Here is a 22,364-nt window from a genome sequence, read left to right as displayed (position 1 = left end):
TGATTTGTGTTCTGATCAGCGTATTTGCAAATATTGTTATAACAAATTAGACGAGAATAAAATGCCGGCTAGAGCTGTCCATAATAATCTAGCGCTGGTAACTATTCCTCCAGAACTGATAGATTTAAACAAGTATGAGTCTATTCTGATTCAATGAGTGTACCCATTTCAGGCTATTGTTCGTATGGAGCCTAAAACAGGTAAATTGCCTCCTACAGATTTATAGAGAGGATTACAAGGTGGATTTGTATATTTACCTCTAGATTTAAAGAAACATATTGAAACTATTGGTTTAGAGAATGTAGAAAGTGAACCATTAGTTATTCTAGTTAATAGTATTCCTACTAGATGTAGGAAAATCTGGCAAGAATTAGTGGATGTTAGGAAAGTGCAAAAGGCAACATTGTATCTGATAAAGAACAATGAGTACTATAGAAATGTGTATGTGGGAGAGTAAGAAATACTTTTAGAAGATGGTACTGAAACGTCAACTGGTCAAATTGAAAAAGTGGGCATGTCCAACAGTGAAGAAATCTATGAACATTACAGTATACATCCATTTCATTCGAAAGAAGTGATGGGGAATGCCATTGAATTATTTCAAATGAAAAAAGCAAAGGAAAGTCCCATGAGTGATTGGGAAAAAAGTTTGGAAGCTCGTTGTTTTCCGCAATTGGTTCCAACAGGAAAAGGTGGACGATATGTTGAACGATCAGTGCAGATTCCTGCATCAGAATATCGGGCAACAGGATTGTTTGCAGAAGATCCAAGATTTCGTCATTGTATCCCATATATATTTCATCTTTCGTTTGAGAGTGACTTGTCTGGACTTTCATATGCAGTCAACCACAAATTGAAAACAGGAGTACATCTTCAAAATGTTTCGGCAAAGGAATTTATGGATAAAGTACATCCGTGAGATGATGATTTAGAATCTCAGCTGATAAATTTTATGGCATGTCAGTGTGGTACTAATGAGTATTGGTACTGTCGTCATGGAGAACTTAAATATATGCTAAGGAACTTAGGAACTCCTACGTGGTTCCTTACCCTAAGCTGTGCTGAATACGCTTGGGATGATTTACTTGATTTTCTTCGAGAGGCAAATTCGAATATAAAAAATATTGAATACAAGACACTTGGAGAATTGTGTTCTTTGGATACTGTTAATGTATGCAGATATTTCAATCATAGATTTGAAGCCATGATGTCTTTATATGCAATAAAAAGAATCCTCCTCTTGGAGAAGCTTTGGATTTCTTTTGGAGAAAGGAGTATCAAGCTAGAGGTGCTCCTCATATACATATGCTGATATGGATCAAGGATGGCCCCAAATTCGGAACTGATTCTGATGATACTGTTTTGTCTTTTATTGAAGAATATGCCACATTTGCTATACCAAAAACAACGGAAGAAAACAACTTATGACAACAAGTCTTACGATTCCAAAGTCATTGATGTGGAAAATAACGTTGACGAAAGTACAAGTCTATGGAAAAGTTTGAAACCAAATGTCGTTTTGGACTTCTACGTCCTGTAATATCCAAAGGAAAAGTGAACAGTTTTATGTCAGCTATGAGACATACCATCACTAGAAAGTCTCCAAAAAATGCGTACAATTTGAGAAGCAGTGAAGAATCAAAATACATACATGATTATAATCCTGTTATTCTTTTAATGTGGAATGCAAACATGGATATTCAGTACGTAGCGGATAATTCCATTGCTGTTGCTCGGTATGTAGTATCCTACATTACAAAATCAGAAACAACGGAATTGAAAGGAATGTGGGAACAAATTTTTCACGAAAAGAGTCTTAGTAAGAAATTATACAGTTTCAGTTTGAAGATGTTATCCCATCGAGAAATTGGAGTGTATGAATGCTCTGATCGGTTATCATTTGCAAGTTTATACTCAAAATGTAGAAGAATCATTTGGGTGAGTCTAGGTCTTGCTGCAATGTGAAATCGAGTACATGAATCTGTTCAAGAAATCAAATATTTAGTAGAAAAGGATCCAGAAAGTACAGATATTGTGAAAACAAACATGTTGGACACATATTATCCAAATAGAAGTCATCATCTTGAGAACATATGTCTCTATGAAGTGCTGCAAAACTACACTTTTAAACGGAATACTACAGAAAACATCAATGATGCAAAATATGCAGTGATTAGTTCTGAAGGATGTTTGGTGAAACAAAGGAAAGGAAATTTGATTAATCACAGAAAACTGTGTTGTGGCAATCCTCATAAAAAGGAATTTTACTTTTTAGCACTTTTGCAACTGTTCAAACTGTGGCGGTCAGAATTGGAATTTATTGGAGATTTTCAGAGCTATGAAGATTTCCTCAATGCTTGTAAAGATATCATAGAATGCACTGTTTTTGCAAATTATGTGAAAATGTTGAGCAATGAAATTGATCAAGAAGCTACTATTGCAGCTGAGATTGCTAGAGACAGTTCTCAAGACAGTCAAAATTCTGCTCCACTGAGTCCAGATCCACTAGGACAACCAATTCTTGAAAATGAAGCAGCAATCACCATGAATGAAGTGGAAACAGCAATGCATCAAGCTCAAGAAGAAATTATGGACTTAGGAAATTTGGAAGAACAACTAAATGTTGAACAAAAAGAAATATATCAGCAAGTGAGACAACAGATTGACCATGGATTTCTTCATGAGAAGGACGCATGCACATGCACCTCATTTCAACCTATATGAATGAATGTGAGTGGTCAAGCTGGAACAGGAAAACGTTTCTTAATTAAAGTAATGACCAGTTATCTACAGAAAACAACTGACTCACATTTGTCTTGTGTTGTAACTGCTCCAACTGAGTTGGCAGCACACAACATTAAAGGAATTACATTGCATTGATTACTTACGCTACCTATGGAGCATGAAAACAAATTGGAATATTACAAGCTATCTGGAGAAGCTTGTTATGAAGTTTCAAGAGTGCTAAAGAAAATTAAACTTCTGATTATTGATGAGGTGAGCATGGTCTCAAACTTAATGCTTGCTTTTGTGTATTTAAGAATGCAGCAAATTCTTAAAACAGAATATGATGTCTTATTTGGAGGAAAACGTGTCAAGTTTTTGGAGATCTACTGCAACTTACTCCCGTAAAAGTACAGCCGGTATTTAAAACACATGCGCCTGAAGACACCAGAAAGTCTTTGGGTAGTGTTGGAAACGTTAATATTTGGTCATATTTTGAATACAAGGAACTCATTACAAATATGGGACAGGCAAATGATGTTGATTATGGAACTATTCTTCAAGATATAAGAAATGGAAAACTGACTGAACACGGCAAGCAAGCTTTGCAAAGTCAATTACTTTCCAATTTGTTTCCAAACGAAAATATAGTTCCTGAGAAAATATATATGAAAATTGCAGAAAATAAATCTATATTCTGCTTAATGCCAACACTGGGTGAGTGTTCTATATTCAATGAACAACTTTAGAATCTATAAAATGAAGAAATAATAAAATTGGAAGCCATTGATAAAATAGAGCATGAAGGAATCACTATTATTTTGACAGAAAAAATGAAAACTAAATTGTATTCTTTAGAAAAATCGATATCTTAAACTGCTGGTTTAGAAAATAATCTATATGCATGTATAAACTGTCGGGTACATTTAAGGCGTAATTTGGATGTTAAAGGTTTATTTAATGGAGCAACGGGTACAATTGTGGATTTTGTAAATTATGAAAATAGGGATGGAATTGAATTTTTAAAAATCAAATTTGATCAGATTGAAGAAGTAAAACAAATTGGTTGTTGTTCAGTTCCGTTTTTGCTTGTTAAAGATTTATATGTCCGTAGAAAACAGTTTCCACTTTCCCTGGCATATGCAGTCACTATTCATAAATCTCAAGGTTTAAGTGTAGGCAGTGCATTGGTGATACAAAAGGGGATGATGGACGGAGCGTTTGAACAAATCAAACACTCACCCCCAGTCAACTGATCTGGGTTTAATCCATCACCATTCTTTAGTTCACTCAGCCACCCCAGTTCAGACATGGCTATATGCAAATCAGTCTGACCCTGTGCCTCATGGGAACAGTCCAGCCCGAACTGCCAAGCCTTGCCTTCCCTGGACCGGAAACAAACTTCCGAGGACCGGTTTCTGGCATTACAGCCGTCTTCAGCCCGGAATGTTTGAATCTAGTGGCAAAGTGAGCAAGGGACTCACGTCTGAGCCTACCCTGCCACAATTATGGCGGCCAAAGCGGTACAAAAGGGGGTGGTGATGGACGGAGCATCTGAACCAATCAAACACTCACACCCAGTCAAAAGATCTGGGTTTGATCCATCACCGTTCTTTAGCCCACTCTGCCACCCCAGTTCAGACATGGCTATATGCAAATTAGTCTGACCCTGTGCCTCATGGGAACAGTCCAGCCCGAACTGCCAAGCCATGCCTTCCCTGGACTGGAAACAAGCTTCTGTTGCTTTGTCCCAAGTCAGAACTATGGGGCCTATTAGAATGGCGGACGGACCTGCGTCCGCCATCCCCGAGGTGGAGGGACCATCCGCAGGGGCAGCGGCGGTACCTCCGGTGCAATTAGGATGTGACCGCCACCCTGCCAGTCTCATCCCGTATCTTTAACCTTGCGGCGGGTGCTGCTTAAAGCAGCACCCGCCGCAAGGTTAAAAATGCATGTTTTACATTTACATGCACAAAGCGGCAGGCACTGCGCGGTGCCTGCCGCTTTGTGCATGTAAATGCTGGGGGGTACCATAGGTACTCCCCATGTGCACCACCCACCCCCCATCACCCTGGGGGCCGCAACGGGCCCCATAACACCAAAGACCACATGCTTTTCCATGGCGGAAAAGCCGCAGCGGAAAAGCATGTTTCAATGCACAACGTAATTTGGCTGACGGTGTCTTGCAGACACCGCCACCAAATAGCCCTCCACACCCCGCGGATCAGCGGCGGATGGACCTGCCGTCTGTCGCTGGTCCCACAGCAATCCCACCGCCATCCTAATCTGGCGGTGGTTGATGTCTGTGGACGCGGCTTTGAATCCGCACCCTCCATGCCGGCGGTGGCTTCCGCCAGCCCGGAGGATGCGGATTCACTGCCATCCTAATCGGCCCCTTTATCTGGTCTGTTTTTGATTGATTTTGGCGAGTCAAAGGTCACTGCAGATGCAAACTATCTAAAAGAGTATAATAGGTTAAGAAGAGCATATGCTCTCAATTTAGGTTAATATCCTGTATTTGAAAAGCATGTGGTAGGTCAAAAAAGAAGATATGAGAATATCAGTAATGAAATTATGGAGAAGGAAAAAATCAAGATACTGTTGAGATTGCAAGCAAAAAGAAAAATGACACTGTTAAAGAGATTGTTGGTTATCAATTTGAAAATAGTTCAGGTATCAACTGCTATGCTAATGTAGTGGTCAATGTTGTTTTTTTTCATGAAAGTTTGCAACAGCAAATTATGGAAAATCGGGACAAAAGATTGTGTTCCTTGCATTCTGTTTATGAAAAAAGTAGAACTGATTAAAGTAAAATGCAAAGCGTTTCTGATATTCTTAATCTTTTGGATATATGTTCTGGTTCTACACAATTTACGCAGAATATCCAATAAGATACTCAGGAATTTCTAATGTATATGCTTACCGTATAGGAAAATTAAGGCATAAAAATTGAACACCTTTTTGGCCTTTGTCATAAATGGGAACATCAATGTGAAAATTGTATGTTTACATGTGGCACTAACATAGACACTGAAAGATTTATATATTTGACATTACCAGACTGTAAATCAATCAATCAATCAATCAAGGACATTTATAGAGCGCACTACCTACCCGGAGGGTCTCAAGGCGCTTGGGGGGGGGGTGCTGCTACCGCTCGAACAGCCAGGTCTTGAGCTTCTTCCTGAAGGAGAGGTGGTCTTGGGTCAGGCGCAGGTCAGTCGGGAGGGAGTTCCAGATCTTGGCGGCCAGGTGGGAGAAGGACCTTCCTCCTGTTGTCGTTCTTCGGATGCGGGGGACGGCGGCGAGGGCGTGGCTGGCTGATCGGAGGTGGCGTTTGGGAGCGTAGAAGTTGATGCGGTTGTTGAGGTAGCTCGGGCCTTGATCGTGTAGGGCTTTGCGTGCGTGGGTGAGGAGACGGAAGGTGATCCTTTTGTTGACGGGGAGCCAGTGCAGGTCTCTCAGATGTCCGGAGATGTGGCTGCGTCGGGGGATGTCGAGGATGAGTCTGGCTGAGGCGTTCTGGATCCGCTGGAGTCTCTTCTGGAGCTTGGCGGTGGTTCCGGCATAGAGGGCGTTGCCGTAGTCCAGTCGGCTGGTGACGAGGGCCTGGGTGACCGGCTTCCTGGTCTCGATGGGGATCCACCGGAAGATCTTCCGTAGCATGCACAGGATGTTGAAGCATGACGAGGAGACGGCGTTGACTTGTCTGGTCATGGAGAGGGAGGAGTCCAGGATGAAGCCTAGGTTGCGTGCGTGGTCTGTCGGTGTGGGTGCAGTGCCCAGGGCGGGGGGCCACCAGGAGTCATCCCAGGCGGAGGGCGAGGAGCCCAGGATGAGGACTTCCGTCTTGTCTGAGTTCAGTTTCAGGCGGCTGGTCTTCATCCACTCGGCTACATCTTTCATCCCTTCATGAAGGTTGGCTCTGGCAGCGGCGGGGTCGTTGGTCAGGGAGAGGATCAGCTGGGTGTCATCGGCGTAGGAGATGATGTTCAGGTTGTGTTGGCGTGCGATGGGCGCGAGGGGGCTCATGTAGACGTTGAAGAGGGTGGGGCTCAGCGAGGATCCTAAATCAGTGTCTTTCAAAAACTAGTTAAAGCAGCAAATCAAAACATGGAGTGTAGCCAATGTAAATCAGAAATATTATCAACATTATTTATACAAAGATATAGACAATATATAATTTTAATGATGCAACGTTTTACAGCTGATGGAAGAAAATTGGAAACTTTAATAAAACATTTTGTAGCAAGTCAACTATCAATATCAGGAAGAACTTTTGTAGCAGTAGCAATAATTTTCCATGATGGTCCTTCTACAACATCCGGACATTACACTGCCTATTTAAAATGCGATAAAGGATGGACATATTGTAATGATGCTCAATTGGCTTTTAAACAATGTTTGCCTAGCGAATTACCAAATTCCTACCTAATATTTTTAAAGCCAAAGTTTTAGGAACATAATTCGGCCTCTGAGGAATTTATTAATATGTATTAATACGATTACTATTGGACAATTTCAATATAAAGGATTTCAAGAATACTATTTGGCCTAGAAATGTATATATTTGAATTAAGGACTTTTTCTTGCACATTCTGTCAGCATATATTTTTTAAGAACATTTTTTACAGTGTATAAAATTGAAAATAATTGTTCATCTTATTATTATTTGAGTTCTTTCATATTCATGTAAGAAAATTATTTTAGAAGAAAGCATTTTAAATAGCGTGATTTGTATTATATGGTTTGGTATTGAGGATGTAGTTTTTGTGGAATGTTCAGAAATAGTTGAGTATATGTGATGAATAAGATTGAAATCACTGTTTGTAGTGAAATTCAATATATTCTGAGAATAGGAAAAAAAGGCAAAGAAAATAATTTATAAAATGTTAAAATGATGTTGTGTTGTAAAAAATATAATATGATATATTATAACTGTATTTCTTCTTCTCTTTCACAGATCCTAATTCTGAAATATGAAATTCTCAGAAATTTAAATTATAAAAAACAACTGAAAAAAATGTTTAGCGTTTTTTATTTCTATTACTGTGAAGGTAAGATTAACTAAGCATTAATATGCACAATGGGCTGTGTTTGCACAATGGTGATCAAAGGGGGGATGGACGGAGTAGATATGTGTGGAAAGATGATCTGTGGAGGTTTTAAGTTACGGGATAAAGTTGCCTTGAATACTGAGTGTCCCTGGGTGCCAACTAACCCACCAGATATGTGCAGAAAGTGCCAGAGAGTTGCATTGCAGACAGGTATAAAATGCGACATTGCTACAGAGCACCTCTCTACAACGCAGCTGTATGGTGGTCAATAGAGAGACATGGTGGGCTAGTAGGAACCAGGGACTTTCAGGATTAAAGGAGACTAAATTCTTCAACTTAAAACACATCACATAGTGTGTTTGCACATGTCACATCAGGCCCCATCCCTTCCCTTCACCACTCTATTAACATGTCCAATCACTTTGCCAAAACCTAAGTACTTATACATGTATCTTGTTCTCTCTTTGAAGTACTGTAATTACTCTAATTATTAGTCATATAGTTAAGGATTGGCCTAGCCACTAACCCTAGTACAGGTTAATTTCTTTATATACTATGCATGCACATTCACAAGTAGCTAAAAAATATTAATACAGTCTTCAAAATAACCAGTTTATACCTATGTAGTTTTGGAATCTCCCTGTCATATGATATCATGTAGCCTGAAAAACAAAGATTTGATTTGTTCATAATAATTCCCTTTGTACCTATTGAAGGACCGCAATCATTTCAATCATTCTTCTTTGAGCATCTTTGGAGAGATAACTCTGTGCTTACCTCCTGTCACTTTCATGCAATTTTTCAAACAATGAACTAGCAAAATGTTCTTATTGTAACAGTCTGCCAATACCTAAGCACTTATGGGGCAAATTTAGAAGCATCCTGTGCCAACAATACGTCACTTTTTGTAACATAGTGATAGCGCAAGACACTCTTTCATCTTTACAAAGAGAGGAACAGGCACTCTGTGTAGCTTTTCTTCTCCATGTAAATAAGACCTCATCATACACACCACTTTGCTCTGAAAGGGCGTTCTGAAGGTGTTGCTGTGCGTGTTTGCACAGAACACTCATAGAACAAGACGCATCTCCACATTTATCAGAAATCATAAATCTGGACATGTGTGTGAATGCTGCACCGTCCTACAGTTGGTGTAGCAATGCACAACCAGGAGAATTGTTTTCATTTCTCTTCATTTTTTCTCTTTAAATATATGCTACATTGCACAGCATACATTGAAGGAGAAAAATGCCTTCACTGATTGTTTTTGTGCAGGAAGGCGTGTTTTCCTGCACAAACACAAACTCCACATGACACAGATATCCTTGCACCATGATGCAAGGGTGCTTGTGTCACTGCATGGCTGCAGTTTAAGCAGCAGTGCAGAGGGAAGCATAGACTAGCAACAAATTTATGTACATATGTTGCATCCCTGTGCTTCGGAAGTACCACAGCACACTGCAGCTAAAGAGCTTACAGTGTCATGCTGCAGCACTTCCTTATTGTTCTGCACTTATACATTCATCATACACTACTAATACATTCTTTCAGTCAATTATGCACTACACATACATTCAACTAAACTTTCACACACTATCATACAAATATAGCTCCTTTTTTAACCAGAGAAGTTAGTTCTGAAAAGAACTGTTTTTGTTCTTTTGTTGTTTAATTTTTTTTGAACTTTTTTGTTATTTTTTTGTTTTGTTTTTTTACAAGAAAAAAAGAGAACTGGAGGAATAAAACAATGAACTTCAGGATAAAAAAGTCTAGCACCGAGGATTTTCTTGTGCTCTGCAAATGAGATCTATGGACTGCTCTCCGTAACAGAGTAATTTGTTACACTTAATACAGTGCACCTTCAGTTGACCAAATTGTGGACTTATGTCCGGATGTTGCGGTGATGAAGACGTCCCAGAAGTACTTGCCACAGCAGGTGAAGGGTTTTCGTAAAGTCTTCTGCACTCCTCATGAGCCAGGTTGACGGGGTGCAGTGTCTTCAGGTGCTTCATCATGCTTGCCGTACCGCAGGAATAATTCTTTGACCTCTAGATAAAACCCTATTTTGCATGTCATTTTAGTGGCATTAACCTTTTTTTGTCCTTCCGGAATGGAATTTTTTTCCAAACCACTGAAGTGTATCTTTCAGGGCGGGGAGGTTCAGGAAGAAATTCATCATCAGAAGAATGACCTGAATCTGATACTGGCTGCTGTCCATAAGCCATTATCTGCAGATTTAAGTCAGTAGCACCAAAGAAAAGTTCTTCTCAGGTCTGAGATGGTCCTCCAAAGAAGGTCTAAGAAGAATGATTGACATGGGTGGGGTCCTTCAATAGTTACAATAGGAAATGTTATGAACCAATCAAATCTTTTTTTTTCAGGTCACATGGAGTCCGCGCATTGTGTGCACAGGCAGCACGCACCCAATGCGACTTTGCGAAATGGCATTTAAAAGTAATATGTTTATTAAAAGTAAAAGTATATTATTTTTATGATTCGCTTGGATAATGTCTTGCCCTACTATGTATATTAAATACATATATATCTAATGTTAGACATTAAAAAATTTCATGGGAGTCGCGCACCCACCGCGTCAAACATGTATATGACGTCATGCGGAAGCGTGCGAGCATCGCGTAAAGTAATACTTATGTGTCACGTATGTGCCTGGAGTTGCGTACCGGTCGCATAGCGATCGCGCAGGAAAATACGCACCCATCGCACATCCTACGCGGATCCTACACAACAATCCTCAAATGATGGCTAGGTTCCACGCAGTGATCGAGAAAGGTACGCTTTGGGTGCGCGACTCCCAAGAACATTTGGAAAAAAAACAATAAAGTAAATAATATAAATATATTAAAAAATATATAAAACAAAAAAATTATATTTCAATAATAAAAAAAATCCCTCCTATATTAAAACGATATAATGTAATTTAAAAAATAAAATATGTAAAAATAAACAGTTAAAAAAATGTTGAAAATAAGTATAAAAAAACTTAATATAACAATTATTACATTTAAAAATTGTCATGTAAAAAACCTTTGAAATTCACTGAGAAAACCATAGGTTTCAGACATGTTATAGTTAGGAATTAGCATTTAAAAAACCTTAGAAATTCACTGAAAAAAACATAGGTTTCAGGGGTGTTATAGTTAGCTGGACATTTCACTCGTACAAAACCATTGAAATTTCTCCGTTATAGTTAGTTCTACTAACTATAACTCGCTGGCCCGCTATCCACTGCTGATAATGTCACATACTACATCATTCATGACATGGTCAGTGACATCACTGATGACATCTCAAATGATATCACTGATGACATCACTGATGACATCATCCACGTGACAATTTGAGACACCTCATCATACACTAGTATAACCTTACAACACTTATTATAAAATATGGAGTACCATATTTGAAACCATTGACACACCAATACAAGTTTCTACAAACCCACTCAGTGATTCCTAGATCTACACACACATCTAAACACCTACCTATAGATTCACTCATACATGCTGACAAGGATCAATAGAACAAATATACTTATACACACACATCAACATTACACAAAAGCATACATCTTATTCACGTATGCAGTCATCCTACTCACTTATGCAAACAATTGATCATACTTACATTTATTCAGCTACACAAACACCACTTCATTTATTCATGTAGATAGTAACTCACACTTTGGGCCCCATTAGGATGGCGGTCGGAAAACCACCCCGACCGCCAAGGAGGCGGGAAACAACTGCCCGCTGGGACCGCGGATAAACCGGCAGTCAAATTAGGAACAACAGCCAAAAAGGGCAACAAAAACTGCTCTAAGCGGGCGGTCAAGTCTAAAAACCGACCGCGGCGGTCAGAAACGCAGCGGAAAAGCTACAACCCTCCGCAAGCACCGCACGGGAAATTAGTACATCCCCCATGGTACCGTGGTACGAAAATGCTGTTTCCGACCGCCGCGGTCTCACACTGCAGTGAATGGGAGAGCCAGCGGGAAAGCTGCAGCATGGCCACCGCAGCAGACGATCCTCACAAAACATGGCGGACGATGCAAAAACACCACTACAAAGGCAAATATTGCACACAAAAAAGTAGCCATGCCCCTCAAATACACAAAACACTTCCAAATGAAATAAATAAATGCCAAACAAAAACATACATTTTCCAGGACAACTCCCTCAACACACCTGACAGCAAAACCCCATTATGACACACCCACACAGCTGAGTATAAAACCAGCCATTTCACTGACCACAATCCTTTGCAACACTCCAGATGAGAAGGGCACACACCAGACCTGACAGGAGAAGCAAGACAACACAGAACACCCACCACCACCATCACCACCACCACCACATCACACCAGCACCAACAATCCCCCAGCACATAACACACCTCACACAAAAACACCACACCCATCACCCACACCCCTGCACTCACAAACACTTCAAACACCACACACCATGGCATCACAGAAAATGCCCAAATTCACAGAGAGTGAGTTGACAGTCATGGTCAATGAGATAGTCAGAGTGCAACCACAACTGTTTGATAGCCTGGACCAACAGACAGCATTAGCCACAAGGACACAAATGTGGGAAAGGATAGTACAAAGGGTCAATGCAGTAGGGACCACCCCTCGATCTAATAAGGAGATTATGAAGCGGTGGCATGATCTCAAGAGGGTTGTCAAAGAGAGGAGAAGCAAGAACCAGGAGCTGGCTGACAGGACTGGCGGTGGCCCTCCCATTCCACCAAGAACATGCACACCATGGGAGGAGAAGGTGCTTGCCATACTGCATCCTAAGAGTCTCACAGGAGTATCCAGGGGATTGGAGGCTGGTAAGTACAAACAAATGTTCAACATCACATTGATATGTACTGTAGTGCACATCCAAAATCACACAGCACACCAGACAAATCACATCCATCTGCACCACACACCTAAAAAACCTGTCCCACCAATCCAACAGACACCCACTCCCATGTACCCTAAACATCTTTTGCAATGTAACCATGGGAGCATGACCAGAGTCAGCCTGCACTACCACTCCCACCATGCCCCCTGTCCCATACCCCAGCAGCATGGAGCACCCCCTCACTCCCAGGAGCCCCTGGAAGCCATTGCATTGTCCACCCTCACCTCACAGGTAATAATAATAATAATAATCCACATTTGTATAGCGCACAATCACCCGTTAGGGTCTCTAGGCGCTGGGGGCCGTCGGGAAGATTAAGCAAGCTATTGCCCAGAGTCGCATGGTGCTGGGCTAACCTGCCGCCGGACCCGGGGATCGAACCCTGATCCCCAGATTCCAGCGTCAGTAGGTAGCCATCTTGCTGGGGAGGCCTGTTTATGGGAGGGAGGCCAGCACTCCTACTCCCACCATGCACCCTGTCACACACCTGAGCAGCATGGAGCACTCCCTCCACCCCCCAAGCACAGTGAAGCCAATGCATCATTCAACAAACAAACTAACAGGTAGGTAGCCATCTTCTCTGGGAGGCCTGTATGTGGGAGGGAGGCCTGCACTACTATTCCCACCATGCCCCCTGTCCCACACCCCAGCAAGATGGAGCCCTCCCCCCACACCACCCAGGAGCACATGGAAGCCATTGCATTGTTCACCCTCACCTTACAGGTCGGTAGCCATCTTGCTTGGGAGGCCTGTATGTGGGATGGAAGCCCGTACTCCTACTCCCACCATGCCCCCTGTCCCACACCTGAGCAGCATGGAGCACTCCCTCCCTCCCACAAGCACTGTGAAGCCATTTCATTGTTCAACAAACAAACTAACATGTAGGTAGCCATCTTCTCTGGGAGGCCTGTATGTGGGAGGGAGGCCTGCACTACTACTCCGACCATGCCTCTGTCCAACACCCCGGCAAGATGGAGCCCTCCCCCCACACTACCCAGGAGCACATGGAAGCCATTGCATTCTTCACTCTCACCTTAAAGGTAGGTAGCCATCTTGCTTGGGAGGCCAGTATGTGGGAGGGAGGCCTGTACTACTACTCCACCATGCCCCCTGTCCCACACCTGACCAGGATAGAGCCCTCCCCCACCCAGGAGCACTTGGAAGCCATTGCATTGTTCACCAAGCAAACTTACAGGTAAGTAGCCATCTTCACTGGGCTGGCTGTTTGTGGGTGGGAGACCTGCATCACTACACACAGCACCAATGACATGCAATGCATCGATACCTGACATGTACGAGTAATTGATGTACCTCTGAACCATGTAATGAGGCACAGTATTGCACTTAATAAAAATAGTGAAGAATTCTCAATTGTGTAGTGTACAGACAGTGGATGATACGCAGCTAACAGAATACTTGCACAGTGTCCAACACTGACCATTCCCCATCTAATCCACAGGACATGAAGAAATCACTGCTAAGGACAACAACAATGACCAGCAGAGCCAGTCTCCACCCAGGTCCATTCATTCTCGGATATAGACTCCCAGGATACTTTGGACGATGAGCTCCAGGCCGCCCCATCTAGTGTGCCAGGGAGCAACAGGTCCCAGGCCCCCATCCTCCCCACCACCATGTCTGCTGCAACAACAACTGCACAGCAGACCACTGCAGTCATGGCCTGTGCCGCCACCGCCGCTACCTTTCTCCACCACCACCAGTGCCACCTGCAGCACCCTCCCTGTCCCAGGGAATGACCAGCCCACACCAACAACTGTGGACGGCAGGGAGAGTGTGCGGGGACCCACAGTGGTGAGGCAACAGGTTCTTGGCAGCAGGGCAGGGGGAGGGTCAGGGTCACCCCAAGACCTCAGGAGGTTGGCACATCATCCCTGGACCATTTAAACATAGTCATTGGGGCCTACGATCAGGTCCGGGGACAAAGTGGTCGGTCTGACAAACTATTACGTGAGCTTATCCGGCTGATGAGGTCCATCGACACATTCATTGGACAAATGGTGGACCTCATGGGTCAGCAAGTGGCGTAACTGAGGGACAGGCCTGCGTCCCAAACAACACCTCCGCCCTGCTCTTTTGTGCTGCAGGATGACAGTACACCATCCTCCCCTGCGGCCACAGAGAGTGGTGAGTCCCCAGACGCCCGCTGGCCATGCAGCAGAGTCCCCCCTAGCCAAGCGACCAAGGGGGCATCCAAAGAAGAGCATGGGAGTCTCTGGAGGCAGAGCACCAGCCAAACACCAGTCACGGAGCCAGCCCTGATGGCAACCCTCTTCCCCACTGCATTGACTGATTGGACTGTCCTTCCCCACACTGCCTTGTCAATGGCACCTGTCTGTTGGACTGGGTCACCACATCCATGGTATCTACTCTTACATCTCATTTACCATGACTGTCAACTCACTGCTCCATCACCACCTTCATGTAAATCTGCCCGCACCCCTCACATGTCAACTTTCTAAATAAAATACCCTACACACTTCAATTGGTGCAGCTTTGTCTTTAGTGCAATATTTTCAGTGTTCAAAATGTCCATAATGTATCCAAAAGATGTACAGTAGGTAGGCCTGGATAATTTTGAGGCAACTAGGGATACACAACAGAACAACAGTCACTGATGTGAGTGTGGCATCACACACATAGCACTACACCAACCATCAACATAAGTCAACAGGCAGACAACACAATGTGCAACAAGTATCAACAAACAGAGTTCCGTACATGTTCACAGGTGAAATGTCACTGCCACATTTCTACACACAGGTGACTCTACATGTGCCTGTCTGTACCAGCCGCACATAGCGCTTCACGACAATAGCAATCACACCAGACAATGTACAATTTGTACCTCGTCGCCCACCTTCAAGTGAAGTAGCAGGTGATGAGCTGTTGACGCATGTCATCTCCTCCCTCCTCTCCACTGTCCTCATCACTGGACTCAGGTCCCTGAACAGGCGGGGGCCTTGGGTCCTCACCATCATCCAGGAGCAGGGGAATCCCCTTGTGAATGGCCATGTTGTGGAGCATACAGCATGCCACAACGATCTTGCAGACCTTCCCAGGCGAGTATGATAGTGCACCTCCAGTCCTGTCAAGGCAGTGAAATCTTGACTTGAGCAGGCCAAAAGTCCGCTCAATGACACAACGGGCCCTGCCATGGGCCTCATTGTACCTGATGTCAGCCGGGGTCCTGGTATTCTGTAGTGGGCTCAGCAGCTATGGACAGCTGGGATATTCAGAGCCACCTGGGAATGACAAACACAAATTGCAATATTGCACAGGGAGAGGGCATCAGGTCACTCACACAGCACGCCATTTCACTAGGCATACTCACACACAATCGAAGCACGCTCGGGAAGCAGATTTGCCATCATCCGGGGCACAATGATGTTCCTCAGGATGTACGAGTCATGAGCTGACCCAGGGAATCTGGCACACACATGCGATATGGTCATGTCAGCAAGGCACACCCCCTGCACATTGATCGAGTGATACTGATTTCAATTCCTAAAAATGTGCTCACTCGCCTGTGGTGGCACCAGACCACCATGGGTGCAATCGATGGCACTAACAACATGGGGAATGTGCCCAAGGGGATAGAAGCCCCCCTTCACAATGGCCAATTATGCTCTACTGGGGAAATGTATGCATCTATCCTTATAGATCATCATGGCAGCAAGAACATCCCTCAGCACCAGGCTGAACATGGGTTGCGACATCCCTGCAGCACTGGCCACAGTCTCCTGGAAGGAACCAGTTGCAAAAAATGGAGGGCTGCCATCACTTTGTACACTGGTGTGAAAGCTGGTGGGTAGTGGCGATGAGGCTGCAGGTAGGGATCCAACACACAAAGGATCTTCAGGGTGGCTCTGTCGAGTCGGAATTTGCGAATGATCGCAACATCCTCCGTGACCTCCAGTGTCAAGTGACATAGGAGATTAGGCCTCCTCCTAGTTGAGAAGAAAATGGACACATGTCAATGGCAACCATTGTGAGATGCCCACAGCACATCCCGTTAAGGATGTCACGGAAAAACAAAGACTTCCATGAGAAATGCGTGACACACCAGGTTACATGGGTGGACATTTGAGACACACAGAGGGCACACCTCTCCATTTACCATACAAAAGTGCCTAAAACAAGACATAGGTCAATGTGAATGCACACATACTGAACCCCATATTTCACATTTACACGCCTTGTAGCGTACCATCCAGCCAATGTGTGTAAAATGAACATGACTGTCTCATACTCATCTGCTGTACCTGTCACACCTCAATGCATCATGTTAACTTGGCACACATCCACAACACAATGATCACAGTAGGCGGCGAACAGTCAGTTGTGTGCATAAGCAGATATGAAAGCACAAGAAAGTAACAACACCATATAGTAAGACAAGCCTTGCCAAGGTCAGCAATGACCCACAACTCATTCATTGATTACACATTGTTGAGTTCACTACAACACTGTCACGCATCATGAGCCATCAAATGCATAATTGACATGGCAGGGACCACAGACCAATGTACGTCACACATAGCCAACCATGGCACGTGCATCCACCTGTGGATTATATGGAATAATGGCATTGTGTGCATGATGATGTGCCCTTAACCATGTTGCCGCTGTGTACTGTAGAAGTATTCACGATGGACATTGCCATTGCATGTGCCCCAAATTGTGGTAGCTACCTCCTGGCCCCGGCGGTGTGACACCAGCACCACCCCCTTCACAAGTGCGGTAGTCATTGGCATGGAGACATGGGTAGATGCCGGTGGGCATGTTCCACCACCCAAATCGCGGTAGCTACCGCCTGGCCCTGGCAGTGTGACACCAGCACCATTCCCTTCACAAGTGCGAAAGTCATTGGCATGGAGACATGGGAAGATGGCAGTGGGAATGCTGCGCCACCCAAATCGTGGTAGCTACTGCCTGGCTACTGCGGTGTGACACTGCCATGGGGCATTGCCTACAGCCAATGGGAGCAATGATTGTGGTGGCATGATGCGGTTTTGAAAATTGGGGAAGGCAAGGCTCTGCCAGGGCGGAGGCGGTGATTGGATGGGTTTGAAAGAGGCAGACCTGGACAACCAATTGTTGCATCTTGGCACCTAAGAAATTATCCCAGGGGGCTATAAATCTGTGGGAGTGAGCCTTACATTTCTACTGCCCACAGAGCCTGCTACCTGGGACCCTCTCCTGCTGCTGCCTCCAGAGCCTGCTGCCTAAGACCCCTCACCACCCACTTCTACCACAAGTGTTCCATGTCCACAGGGATGGCAAGGACAGAGAAGATCCGTGCCAGTCCATTCACAAGCCAAGAGCTGGAGGTCCTTGTGGACGAGGTGCTGGCACAATACCCAAGGCTGTATGGTGCCCCCAATGTTGTGGTAAGTCATCGTAAAGGGAGGTGTAGGGCAGGGGGGTCAGACATGTAGTTGTACTGCTGCAGCATATGCCTGAGTGTGTGGGGTTGTGTCATACACTGACAAACATGCTGTCTCCAGGGCGAGGGAGAGTGTGTGTCCCAATGTCACGGTTTACCCTCCCTGCAGTTGTATCTCTCAGAGTGTATTACAATGCCAGCCATACTGAGCCACAGGATGTTGGACATGCAGGTGCCAGGACAGTAATTGCTTGGGTGATTGTGTCTGTGTTCCCCTGTTGTCCGACTCAGTGTGAACCCAGAGACTATGCCCAGTGCCCACCCACCAAGACGAGATGACATCACTGCACTTACTGGGTCCTTACTCTTGTTCATTCACACTGAAATAAAGATATGCACCATCTCAGCCCTGTATAATTGCACACGACCACACTTGTGTAGATGGCTGTTTTGTTGGTGAGTCCATGTGCCCCAATGCCACAAACATTACATACACATATGTTTACTGAACATGCTCATTGAATGCTGCCCAGTCATGCACACGGTGATTCTACACACAGACACAGGTAGATATGTCATGTATGTAGTGGCCAGACATGCATAGGACTGGAAATGAGTGCAAGACACTGAGGGGGTTCAGTGCAGTCATCCTGCATGTGTGTGAGATTATCAGGGACCCTGTACACCCTCATAAATGAATGCAATCACATCTGTTTGGCCCATGCTGAGTGCCCTTGTGAGGTGTACCCCAGTTTGGGATGGAGGGAGATTACAATTGGTAAAGAGTCTGTGTCTTGCTACTGTACTGATAGATGTTGGTCCATGACACTGTGACACTGATCATTTCCCCTTCTTTACTCCCATGCCTGCAGCTCAAGGTACACCAGTGTAAGGCCGTGTGGAGGGCCATTGCAGCAAAGGTGCGAGCCCTGGGGGTATCCAACCAACAGCACACCCACTGCCACAAGAGGTGGGACGACATCAGCCGGCTGGCAAAGAATGTGGCAGAGATGACATAGTGGCTGCTACCAAGCACTGGGCGTTTGGCACGGCGCAACATGACACCACTGATGGGCCGCATATTGGCAGTGACTCGCCCTGAGCTGGATGCACGTCTGAAGAAGCATCGGCAGCAAGGCAGGGGTGAGTATTTGGGGAGGGTGACTTTGGCTGGGAGCGGATGCATGTGTACAGGGCCTGTGGCAGTGGTGGCCCATGTGATGTTCGTGGGGTGGTGCTGTGCTGTGTCATGTAAGTGGCTGCTGGGATGGGTGCCAGTGTAATGCATTGGCCCAAACTGCCCTTACAAGGTTGAGCCTCCCTGCTGTGTTTTCCTATTGCCAGATGTGTAAGGATCTACATGGTCATTCAGCATAGGGATAGTGTGGGGAATCTATTATGGGTGAACAGCAGTGTCCACTATCTGAGTGTGACTGCATGTATGCCTACTTTGCATGAACCATGATGGGTGAGGCACACACATCTGACAACAATGTGCCCCAGAGTACCACATGGTCTTTGGTATGTCCTACTTGCCAATGTGGACTGTCATGTCCTAATAAGTGTGTGTGTGTTGTCCCCTCCTGTTCCCTCAAGGTCTGTCAGTGGTAATAAGTGGTGTCCCCCAAATCATGTCCCTAGGTGTGGGCAGACCAAGTTGTGTGTCTGGTAAACTTCATCCACGGGCAGGGTGTTCTGCTGTGTGGCCTCAACATGGCTCAGTCATGGCAGATATTCAGGGTTACAGGCACTGTTGTGGTCTATGTAGTGTGTTGCTTCAATGTGATTGCAGGGTGTGGTGGTCACCATGTAGATTTGGGCATCTCCTGTACTGCATTGATTGGTTTGCTTTGTCCTGATGATTTTATTTATTTTATTTAGAAAGTTTTATATAGCGCGAACGTGACCCTTGGGTATCAGAGCGCTTCACAACATATATGAACAGGAGGTATATTAGAAATACAGAATACATAAACATGAGGTAGATTAGACAAACCATTCACATAGCGTTACCTAAAGGGAATGAAGGTAGGTAGTTATAGTTCCATACATTAGGTGTAACCTACTGCTACAATTCACCTAGCATTGTCTTACTGGAGTATGGTAAGTTATTTATACTTTACATAACTAGGCGTATCATATTGAAATGAGGTAGATGCGGTTAGTACTAACACCAGGATAGCATAATGCTAAAATTTTCAACCTGTGTCTGACCCCAAGTTGACAAAAAGTTTATAACTTTTCTCCAATATCCTGTTAGATTCAATGCTGAGTTCCTGAGTAGACCATACTGTCTTGGCTTTGATTATGCAATTTCATCTAGTTCTCTCTGTGCTCTAGCCTCTGGGTCGTTACTGCTTACTGGACATTGTTTCTAGTTTCCATTCGATGCTCCGTGCGGGCCCTTTCCGATGCAGTGACGTTGAGGTCCGTACTTGACTATGTAAGGAACTTGTTCATTAGGAAGCTCTTAGCTTCCTTTTTGAATGTAATAATGTTAGTGATTTTCCTGATCTTCGGAGGGAGTGAGTTCCATACTCTGGGGGCTGCCCCAGAGAACGCTCTGTCATAGGTTTTCTTTTTCCTGAATATGGGTGGCCTCAACAGCAGCTCCTTGGCACTTCTGGCCGGTCTGCAACCTCCCGATATCTTAATCTTCTGGGCCAGGTAACTCGGTGTTTTGTAGTGGAGTGCTTTGTGTGTGATACATGCCATTTTAAATTGGATTCTCGCTTCATATGGAAGCCAGTTTAACGCTTTTAGGTGAGGTGAAATATGGTCGAACTTCCTCGATCCGGTGATGAGCCTTGCCGCTGCATTGAGGCATGCTTTTAGCGGTGCCGTGGACATTTTTGGTAGACCTGCCAAGGTTGTACATCCGTATTCAATCCTTGAGATAACTAAGGATTGAATTGCTAGTTTGAGGTCTGCCGATGAGATGAACGGTTTCATTTTCCTTAAGTAGTTCAAGTGAAAGCGCGCACTTTTTGCCATTATTTTGATGTGTGCTTTCATGTTTAGATTCTTGTCCAAGGTGACTCCTAACGATTTGGCTGAGTCCACCAGCGTAGGGGTGCAGTTTAGTGCTGTGATCATTTTGGTCCACTCTATCGTCTCTGAATTGATCTTAGGTGGTGAAATTAATAGGAATTCAGTTTTTTGAGCATTCAGTTTCAGGTGATTACTGGTTAACCAATACATTGTCTTTCTTAACGCTTCATTGATTAACTTGATGTCTTCTAGAGATGCTACTTTGATGTAGATCTGCGTGTCATCCGCGTACATGTGATAGGATATGTTTGCGTCTTGGAGGATTTCTGTCAGAGGTTCAACGTAAAGGTTAAAGAGTGAGGGAGATAAGGTAGATCCTTGAGGGACCCCGATCGAGTTTGGACAAGAGGGGGATAAGGATTGGTTGACCAGGAATCTTTGTGATCTGTTCTGAAGGAAGGATTCAAACCATTTCAGTACCAGACCTGATATTCCCATCCTCTTGTGTAGCCTGTCTAGTAGTTTCTCATGATTTACCGTGTCAAACGCTGATGATAAGTCTAGAAGGACCAGTAGACATGTTCTATTAAGATCTAGGGCCTGTAAGGCGTCATCCGCGATATGTAGGATCGCTGTTTCCGTGCTGTGTCCTGTTCTGAATCCTGATTGGCAGTTGTCCAATAGTCTGAAGTTTGTGATGTGTTGGCTTAGTTGATTTTGTACGCATTTTTCGATTAACTTGGCCAGTAATGGAATATTGGTGACTGGGCGAAAGTTATTCGGATCTGCTGGGTCCGCTGTTGGTTTCTTGATGATCGGTGTCACTTGGCCTGCTTTCAGGCATTCAGGAAGGACCCCTTGCGATAGCGATGCATTTATTATTTTTGTCCATATTGGGATGATGACGTGATTGATATTTTGTAAACATGATGACACTAACACAACCCTGCATCTCTCTCCCATGCAGAATCGACAGTGGACACGCAGGAACAGGATCCAGAAACCAGTGGTGGCGAGGGTAGCACTACAGCTGCACCGGAGGCCAGTGACACAGAGCCCACCAGCGCATCTGAGGGGGACTGGAGTATGCAGGAGGAATACGTGCCTGAAACACAAAGTACTACATCATCTGATGCCAGCGGTGATGCATCCATGTTGGCAGGCACAAGGAACGGAGACTCTGTATCATCCTCTACCACACAGCGGCCAGTGGCCAGCCTCCCATCCACTTCCTCTGGTGCTGCC

The sequence above is a fragment of the Lissotriton helveticus genome, chromosome 8, assembly GCF_964261635.1.
Source record: "Lissotriton helveticus chromosome 8, aLisHel1.1, whole genome shotgun sequence".
Classification (NCBI taxonomy): domain Eukaryota; kingdom Metazoa; phylum Chordata; class Amphibia; order Caudata; family Salamandridae; genus Lissotriton; species Lissotriton helveticus.
The sequence above is the reverse complement of the archived record's forward strand: the minus strand, read 5'-3'. Positions refer to the sequence as shown.